Raw genomic sequence first — 9,142 nt, 5'->3', positions numbered from 1 at the left:
ATGAATATCTCCTGAGAGGCTCTGACAGAGCCTTACTGATACAGATGAGGATGCTTGCAGCTATACAATGGACTCAGAGGGAGACTGGAATGGAGGAGTTAGAGAAAAAACTGAAGGAGCTGAAGAGGTTTGAATCCATAGAAAGAACAACAGTATCAACCAACAAGTGCCTGCACAGCTCCAGGGACTAAACCACCACCCACAGAGTATATAAAAATGAACCCCATGGCTCCATCTACACATGCAGCAGAGGATGGCATTGTCTGGCATCAATCAAAGGAGATGCCCTTCGTCCTGTGAAAGCTAATTTCCCCAGTTAGGGTGTTTAAGTAGGAGGGGAAGCAACTTCATAGAAGCAGAGGGAGAGGTAATGGGAGAGGGGGAAATTGGGAAATTGGATAACATTTGAAATGTAAATACGTAAAATATCCAAGAACAAAAATAAAAAACAACCAAAAATAAACAAAAAAACCAAAAAAAAAAAAAAAAAAAAACAAAAAGAAAGAAAAAAGAAATGTTCAACATTCTATTCAGCAAGGGAATATGAATCAAAATTCTTTTGAGATTTTATTTTACATCAGTCAGAAAGTTGAGGTCAATAAAACAAATGACATTGCATGCTTGCATGGGTATACAGTAAGGGGAACAGACTTTATTTTAGGATGGGGTTGCATATTTGTAAAGCCACTATGGAAATCAAACTGACAGTTCTTCCGGAGGGTGGAAATAGAGAAACTTACTATTCAGGTACACCGGTCTTGGGAATATACCTAAGGTATGCATCGTCCTTCTTGAGAGGAACTTGTTCAGCCATGTTCATTGCTGCTCTATTTATAATACCAGGAAATTAGAAATGACCAAAATGTCATTCTATGAATAAATAAATACAGGAAATTTTGTACACTTCCAAAATGTACTGTTAGTCAGCTGTCAAAAAATTATATTATGAAATTTACAGGTAAAAATATGAAGCTAGATAAAAAAAATCATCTGAAAAAAATCTCCTAACCAAAAGAAAAATTTTATTAGTTTATATGTGGATATTAACTGTCATGTCTTTAATAAACCTAGTGATATCCTTGTAACCACTGATATTAGGTAGTGGGTTAGGAAATGTGGAGATGGATGGATCTAAATAGAAAGGGAAAATACAATTAATCACGCTATCCACAAAAATATAAATAGAAAACAATGGGAGGATTGAAAACTGTAATATGTGGATTATATGAGAAGGCAAAGAGATATGATGTGGAATGAAATAACAATTGTCAGCTAAAACCAAAAGCCATTTCAGGTTTCGTATGAAACCTTGATACAGTAGAACCTAATATGTGTATATATGTATATGATAAAAATCAATCAGAAATAAACCACACAAACAAAAAAAAAAATAAGCAAGCAAGCAAACAAACAAACAAAAATAGGCCGGAATGAACACTGATTTGACATTTCTAGTCTAGAAATTAATCTCGAGATTAAAAGAATGGTTTACATCTTATGGAATAGTTTCCCAAAGCAGTGCAATGAGGACTCACTAGTAACCTCGGCTATTGCCAATACTACCCGTTACTCTCCACAGATGGACAGTAAGGCCATATTACTCAAGATAACACCTTTACAGATCAATGAACATGGAAAAGTTCATCTTGTTCTTAACAAAAGCCTTTACCATTACTGCTTAGTGCTTATGTCCATGGAATATACTCTGCATGCTACCAAAAAAGTGTTAAAATAGGCAAATGGCAGCCCATTTACAAGCCCTGTGAGGTAAATTCATTCCTATATATAAGATATATTGGTGCAATGTCACAAACACTGTGGGACTAATGAAACAATATGTGATTGGATTCAATGAGATATGACCCCTTCATGATACTACCTATATTGTAAAGATTTTGAGACTGTACTCTACTGACCTATGGGGAGAAATAAATTCTCCTGTTCTGTAAAGTATCATGGCAGTAAAATAACTTATAAAGACCACAATCATGGTGTTATATAGAAAATTTTCAAGTAGGAAAAAGAAGAAACAAGATTAAAGGGAAAGAAAGATGATGATTAGGAGGAGGATAGTAGTGAAGGATGAAAAGAGGAAGAAGAGGAAGAATAGAGAAGATGGAGAAGAAGAAGAAGAAGAAGAAGAAGAAGAAGAAGAAGAAGAAGAAGAAGAAGAAGAAGAAGAAGAAGAAGAAGAAGAGGAATAAGAAGAGGAAGAAGAAGAAGAGGAAGAAGAAGAGGAAGAAGAAGAAGAGGAAGAAGAAGAAGAAGAAGAAGAAGAAGAAGAAGAAGAAGAAGAAGAAGAAGAAGAAGAAGAAGAAGAAGAAGAAGAAGAAGAAGAAGAAGAAGAAAAAGAAGAAGAAGAAGAAGAAGAAGAAGAAGAAGAAGAAGAAGAAGAAGAAGAAGAGGAGGAGGAGGAGAAATTAATTTGTGGCTTTTGTTTTATTCAGTCTCAACTGGTTAATATCCAGGAAAATGACAACAGTGCTGGTAATTTAGCTTTGGAAAAGAGACTTTTCCATCAGTTCCTGAGAGATCACAAACTGGAAAACCACTAAAAAAATGAGTGTAGACAATCCTCATAATACTAAAGTATATGTACCATGTGACCCTTCTATACTATGCATTTTGAGTATACATAATGCACAAAATATCCTACTAGAGATACATTTCGCTGGTCATTTTCATTGCTGCTTTATTAACAATATAATAGAATGAAAGCATCCTGGAAATACTTCAATTGCTGAATTGATAATGAAAATGAGGTATATATATATATATATATATATATATATATAACTGAATTCTATTCAATTGCAAAGAAAAAATGAAATGTGTAGATGAATAGATGTGAATGTAAAATATTATACAGAGTGATATAACATAGAACTATAAAGATAAATGCCCTTGTCTGTTAGATTGATCTTCAGACTTTCAGATGTGAGCAACCACTAAAACTAGAAAAGTAGGAAGGGTTCAAGAGGGACAAAATATTATTTTGTAAGCTTACTTGAGAATAAATAGTGTAGGAGCTAAACAGATGGCTCTGAGGTTAAGAGCAATTCCTATTCCTTCAGAGGACCCATGTTCAATTTACAGCACCAATATCATGTAGCTCACAGACACCTGTAACATCCTCTTCTACTCTCTGTGTACACACAACATGCACTGCAACACACAGAGACATACATATAAATAACATTTTAAATAAGCAAAAATGTACAGTGTGAATATGTGCATATCCACACACATGTGGATGTAGATGTGGATGCATGCACCCATACATGTAGCTTAAGTGTTATTATGCTACTGCATAGAAGGTCAATGTTCTCTCTTGAGATATCTAGACTCTAACAAATCATCCAGCACTAATTAAGAATAATATCTTTCTGAGCTGTTAGTCAAGGGTTGCTTATGAGACTCTGAAAATGATATAGTTTGCTGCCAGTGGACTTCATTGACTCCCACAATGTTAAAGGAAGAACCATGAAAGTGATATCACATACCTTGAACACAGGGCCAGGAAGAATGCAGCTGAAACATGTTTGGTCTCAGGCAGGAATTTGACATTGAGCAACAGCTAAGAAATAGTCTCAAGGTGCATAGAAGTGAGGAATGTGTTCTTGCATTTTGAAGTATCTTGATAAGAACCAGAAACCAATAATCATGGGATCTTTGTCTTTGGTAAATTTGTTCCTTAATTACTTTATATATGCCTTAGGCAGACTGAAAAAACATATGCCCACTTAAGTCTCAGCACTGGCTGGAATCATGTCATAATATTGTCTAATTGCTTTTTTAAAAAAAATCCTTACTCTCTGTCTTAGGTCTTGTTGATTGATTGAACTGGCTTGGTCAGATTGGCACCTCAGCTGATGAGAAGGACAGTGAAGTACACTGCAGCAAAGGATGGGCACACAAAGAAAAATTTAGGTAGGTGATGAATAAACCCTGGAAAAAGGGACAAGATGCTGGTAGAATGTTTTTTTTTTTATGTGTTTAGAATTATGCTAAAATATACAGGAGAGAAGATAATTCTCATAGATGCTTTGAGTCCTTGGGTCCAGATTAGAGGTAGTTTAGATCCTGGACATGAGAGAAATAATGGGTTTCTGGAAAGAAGTTCTCTCACCTTTCTGGAATGCTTTGGTGAAAGAAAAAATAATGCATGTCAATTGTTCTAGCTCTCTCCTTGCTCATTCAGTATATGGCTCTATGGGGGCCATTCTTATTCAAATCTATACAGTGACTCTCATATTGTGGGGTCAACCAATACCTAACTGATTTTAAATCCTACTCAATAAATAGAAATGATTCATCATTCTATAAATAGAGACAATTTCCCATAAGATAGAAAGTTCTTCTTCTTCTTCTTCTTCTTCTTCTTCTTCTTCTTCTTCTTCTTCTTCTTCTTCTTCTTCTTCTTCTTCTTCTTTTTTTTTTTTTTGCACTTTATTCAAAGCTAGCCCTACTCCTTATTTAAGAGAGCTGAGGATCCAATATTCAAGTATAAATACCACCATGTGTTGGAAAAATAACCTTCTGATTTGTGCTCTGACCCAAATTTGGCATAATTAAATCATATGCACATCATACACAAATGTCCATAGCTCAGCAACAGTGAACTCTTGAAAGCAGCTCAAGTAGACTGTGACTCCCTCAAGCCCTCTCAAGTCACACACTCAGCATATTGTACACAGGTTCTTTTATTCTGGCCTGAGGATGTCAATAGTGCTGACAAGATAGTCTCAGTACATTCCCAAAGCATACACCTGAAGGTTGTCACATCACACTACATCACAAATTAGTAACTGCTGAACAGTTATGTCTACTAATACAGTGAAAGAAACGGTATGCTTAGACCATTTTCTGTAAACAAGGCCGTGCACAACAGTAACACACAGAATTATGCATACAATGATATCAAGGAGGAAAATACCTCATCAAATAAAGTATTCTATTTATAAATAAACTCTGATTTTTTTCAGTACACATTTTCAGACCTGATCAATAAAAAGAAACAACATATGTATTTTTTTTCTTGAAAAGGCAAATGTTGAGATTTAGACCACAAGAGAAATCCACCTAGGGAATGTGTAAGAAGCAAGCAGAGGGCACAAGAGTTATGAGAGTTAACTCTGTGAGCCCACACCAACACAAGGACAGAACTGACTGGGAGGAGCTCAGTTTTGCTTGAATTCCAGCAAGTTGCAATACACATAGGTGTAGTATTCAAGCTGACTCAGGTTTAGGACAGGAATATCATAGGAGCATCAATGATGACGGGTACGGTTGCACAGATGCTGTACAGCTCATGTAGCACCTCTCTTAGTGTCTTCGCCGATTTCTTATTAGGCTGAAGAAGAATTGCTTGGAAGCTCACCGGCAAGCCTTATCTTAAAACAGACTCCACAAACACCCGTAATGCTTTTATATGAATCCACGCAATAAATGTCTCACTGAAATTCACTTTAAGCCACAGCAAAGCGGTTTGAACTGCTTCTTCTTGTCAGTAGACAACCAGTTCATCTCCTCCTTACGTGCTTTCATCTCCTCCTGGGTATACCGGAAGTCACGAACTATAAACTTGTTTTCCATGGCTTTGTGTCTGAAATCATCAACTGCTTTTCAAAACGAGGTGACGTTAGAAAGATAGCTCTCTTGGTCCTCTGAAAGAACATTGCTGGACCTTGGTACTACCATTTCAGCCAGCATTTCATACTGTTTAATTCAGTCATTGTGGTTCAACTACCACGAGTAATGTGACAAGAACAAAGTCATCTTTCTTCAGAATTTTCTCCAGGCTTCATGTTAGCAAACTTCCCGCATTCTTTCACTCCAAATTCTGAAGATTCCCTTTTAGATTATTGTATGCAGAAGCCGGAAACCTTAGGTCCTTATCAATCTACTTATTTCAGAAATATTTTTCAGAGACTGCTTGATTGGATAGTTGGCCATATCCCAGTGGAACCTTGTTCTGTAAGTAACCAAGTTAACTTCACTAGCCAACAAGTTCTCCTGAACTTTATTTTTGCTATCTCCAGCACATCAGCCATGTACTGAGCCACCTTCTTTACCACACCTTCTACAAATGGATCCAATTTAGACAGTTACTCTGACAAGCCAACGTGCCAACCTTTAAGTCAGGAATGTTGAACTTGAAAGAGATGGCAAGGTTGTTGGTCGCTGCATGAAGTTTCTCCCATGTTTGCTGACAGGTTTTCTTCCCAAGAGCAGATATGAGCCAGAACTCAGTCATGTTTGTTACTTCTTTAGCAACAAAGGGAGATGCCAGGAAGGTGTCTCAGGAGGCGACAGCAGCAGGTGCAGAGGCAGGAAGCCTGGCCGACATTAACTGCTCAGCACTCCATCCCTCCAGAGCCTAAGAAAACCCTGGGCTTCCTTGGGTCGTGGGCCCCGACAGTTCATAATTCTAAGAAGAGAACCTACTACTGTAATTTTATTAATCAAATTACTTTTGACCTTTTCATATTTATAACTCCTGTACTTAAAGCTCAGAAAACATCACAGAATAGGGGGTGGACATACAGTTAGTGGGGAACAGAGAATCAATATACCATCACCAAAAGTAGTATTTTCTAAACATGAAGGGAATGCTACATGTCTAAAATCTTAAGAACATGGTTGGATAGCATAGCCCAGCCTAATGGCAAAAGACCACATGCTAATGAAGCTGGGACATTTTTAGAAGGCTTATTCTTAAGTGAAGATATTGGTAATTAACGATTGTTGAAGGAAGAGTCAGTCTAATTCAAGAGTGAGTCCTTCAGTGAGTTACCTAAGATCAACCGATCAGACAGAAAAGCATGTACATAAACACAGACACCAAACACACAGACACACACACACACACACACACACACACACACATACACACATAGACAAACACACAGACACACACATACACATACACACACACATACACACATAGACAAACACACAGACACACACATACACATACACACACACACACATAGACAAACACACAGACACACACACATACACACACACACACATAGACAAACACACAGACATACACACACACATACACACACACATACATACACACACACACACACACACACACAGACAAACACACAGACACACAAAAAACACAGAGGGGGGAGAGAGAGAGACAGAGAGGGAGAGAGACAGAAAGGAGAGAGAAAGAGAAGGAGAGAGAGGTGGGGAAAAAGAGCTTCTTGGAACATTTTATAAAGACAGAAGTTGATTTGCATGTGTATAGAGGGTTTCATTTAGATTTTCACTGTCTCACAAATGTCTATTCAATTTTTAAGATGAAGATCCTACTGGAAAAAAATTAGGTTTGGAGGTCTGGACTCTGGCTCCTTCCCTCTCTCAAGCATCTTCAAGTAGTCTTTCGACTGCATACTCCTATTTGCTACCACAGACCCTAAGTGACGGAGCTAGGCAAACATGATTTGAAACTTCTAACACCAAGAATAGAAGTTAATTTTTTTCTTGAAATATGTTTATTTTAATATTTGTCATAAAGTTGGAAGTCTTGCTAATACAGCAAATACTTAGTATTTTTTTCAATGTATTTTTCTTAAGTATGCCACTCAGAGCATATTTGTTGAATTGTATTCATGTTCAATATAAAACATTAAAGATTAAAATATGCTATGCAAAACTCCCCAAAGAGCAACACCAAAACACATGTTTGAAAATACAATTGCTCTATAATTTTCTCCATGAGCATTGATATTTACAAATTAGCTGACAATAATTTAATAGAAACATAAATATTTGGATATATTTAGTCTTAGCAGATGGGTCCCTTATGAAACATCATTAAATAAATTTTTATATTGTAATTGAAATTTATTTTCTTTAGAATCAACTTATTCTGTTATGTTCTCTGTCTTACAAATTACATTAAATAGTTTCTTATTTCTTTATATATATTTACTGAAATAATTATAAGTGAACAAAGGAGGAATATTTTTTCTTAGATTCCTTCACTTGTTTGTACTGGGCTGTGAGCCAAATAATACTTACCTTCTAATATACCTAATAATTAGTTCACACAGTGTGTTTATTGCTCATTCAACACTGATTAATCTCCAATGTTATTTGTTAAGTTTTGTCATTAATACGAAATATATTACAAGTCTTAAGGCTTAGGACATTTTGTAAAGCATCTTCATGAAGCATTAGAGTTCTTGCCTAGACATGACTCAATACTTCCTTGGACCTCCCTCTACCAAATAGAAACTGAATAATGACTACAATGTGTCAATTCCATCCTCTACTGAGTCTTAACTTTTGCCACCATATTATGAACTTTACCAAGAACTTTAAATCATTTATGAAAATTATTTTATTTCCCAAGCACTGAGGGTGATGAATTATATATGCTCTATGTCTAAGTTGGGGTTTTATTGCTGTGAAGAGACATCATGACTAAGGGAGTTCGTCAAAACACAAACATCTAATTCAGGCTGATTTACTATTTTGGAAGTACAATCTATTATTTATTATTATTGTTATTATTATTATTATTATTATTATTATTATTATTATGGTAGTTAGCCTGACAGCATGCACATAAACATGGTGCTAGGAGAGCAAAAACTTCTACATCTTGACTGCAAGGCAGATAGAAGAGACTTTCTTCTACACTAGGAAGAATTGTGTGCTAGAAAACCTCAAAGCCCATGTACAAAGTGACATGCTTCCTCCAAAGAAGTCATACCTATTTAAATAAGGCTGCACCACCAAACGTTGCCACTCCCCATGGACCAAACATCTGCAAACCACCTTGTTCTACATCCTGGCTCCCATGGGCTTGTTAAAACACACGAGTCTGTGGGGGAGGGGCATAAGCAGACATAGCATAATGCAAAATACATTTGGTCCAACCTCAAAAGTCTCCATAATCAATCATATTTTCATCAAAGTTTAAAAGGCCATAGTTGGACTTCCAGTCTCTAACCTTCCCATGGCGAGTGCTGCAGCTCCATCAGCAGAACCTTTCTCTCCGTGTGAGGAACGGCTGCTCCCCTTCCCCCCCCTTAATCAGAACCACTCAGAAAGCCAATCAGAAAGAGAGACAGAGAGAGACAGAGAGAGAGAGAGAGAGAGAGAGAGAGAGAGAGAG

General features: G+C 36.6%; 1 pseudogene across 1 annotated transcript; it reads right to left on the bottom strand.

The window, feature by feature from the left end:
- Positions 1–5,180: 5,180 nt before the first annotated feature.
- On the bottom strand, positions 5,181–6,256 carry LOC308418973 (V-type proton ATPase subunit C 1-like; annotated as a pseudogene). The gene has a single exon. The product of its transcript is annotated as a V-type proton ATPase subunit C 1-like (transcript).
- Positions 6,257–9,142: the final 2,886 nt, after the last annotated feature.

Source organism: Micromys minutus (assembly GCF_963924665.1).
Source record: "Micromys minutus genome assembly, chromosome: 3".
In the NCBI taxonomy this organism is placed as follows: domain Eukaryota; kingdom Metazoa; phylum Chordata; class Mammalia; order Rodentia; family Muridae; genus Micromys; species Micromys minutus.
The sequence above is the reverse complement of the archived record's forward strand: the minus strand, read 5'-3'. Positions and strand labels throughout refer to the sequence as shown.